This window comes from Rutidosis leptorrhynchoides, chromosome 11 (genome assembly GCF_046630445.1).
Source record: "Rutidosis leptorrhynchoides isolate AG116_Rl617_1_P2 chromosome 11, CSIRO_AGI_Rlap_v1, whole genome shotgun sequence".
Taxonomy (NCBI): domain Eukaryota; kingdom Viridiplantae; phylum Streptophyta; class Magnoliopsida; order Asterales; family Asteraceae; genus Rutidosis; species Rutidosis leptorrhynchoides.
The window spans coordinates 54,380,860-54,382,278 of NC_092343.1; positions in this window are offsets into that span (position 1 = coordinate 54,380,860).

Genomic DNA, 1,419 nt, shown 5'->3' on the forward strand with positions numbered 1-1,419 from the left:
GAACGCTCGAGATGCCCGTGAGGATCCTGATTTGGTCACAGGTATATTCACTGTCAATAATCTACTTACTTCTGTCTTATTTGATACGGGTGCCGATAGGAGTTACGTATGTAGACATATTTGTTCTAAGATAGACTGGTCGTTAGTACCTTTAGACGAGAGTATTCTGGTTGAAGTAGCCAATGGGAAACTTGAGAAGGCTGACCAAATTGGCCGAGGAGGCATAATGAACCTAATCGGTGTGGACTTTGAGATTGATTTGATACCCATCAAGTTGAGAAGCTTCGATGTGATAGTTGGTATGGACTGGTTGTCCAAAGTAAATGCAGAAGTTGTTTGTGGAGAAAAGATTATCCGTATACCTCGCGAAGACGGTGTGCCATTGATCGTACACGGAGAGAAAGGTAGCCCAAAATTGAACCTCATTAGTTGCATGAAGGCACAGAAAGTCATGAGGAAAGGGTGTTTTGCTAATCTAGCACATGTGAAGAAGTTAGAAACTGAGGAGAAGAGTGTTGAGGATGTGCGAATTGTGAACGAATTTCCCGACGTCTTTCCAGAAGAGTTGCCTGGATTACCGCCGCCGCGATCAGTGGAGTTCCAGATCGATCTAGTACCAGGAGCTGCACCCGTAGCGCATGCACCTTATCGACTAGCACCTTCCGAACTACAAGAGTTGCAGAGTCAACTGTAGGAATTTCTAGACCGTAGATTTATCCAACCGAGTTCATCGCCTTGGGGCGCACCTGTTTTTTTTGTGAAGAAGAAGGACGGATCTTTCCGCATGTGTATCGATTATCGTGAATTGAACAAATTGACGATCAAGATTCGATATCCTCTTCCCGGGATTGACAATCTTTTCGATCAGATGCAAGGATCAAGCGTTTACTCTAAGATCGATTTGCGATCAGGATATCACCAGTTGAGGGTGAAGGAGAGCGATGTAATGAAGACTGCGTTCAGAACCCGTTATGGTCATTATGAGTTTCTCGTGATGCCATTCAGTTTAACCAAGGCACCTGCTGTATTCATGGATCTCATGAATCGCGTATGCAAACCCTACCTGGACAAGTTCGTTATCGTCTTCATAGATGATATCCTCATCTATTCCAGGAGTGAAGAAGAACATGGGCAACATCTTCGACTAATGCTTGAACTTTTGAGACAAGAGCAACTCTATGCCAAATTCTCCAAGTGTGAATTTTGGTTGAAGGAAGTTCAATTTCTGGGTCATATTGTGAGCGATCAAGGTATCAAAGTTGATCCCGCAAAGATCGAAGCTATCAGCAAGTGGGAAACCCCCACTACTCCTACTCATATCCACCAATTTTTAGGCCTCGTCGGTTATTATCGAAGATTCATTGAAGGTTTCTCTTTGATTGCACGTCCTTTGACTGCATTAACTCATAAGGGGAAGAA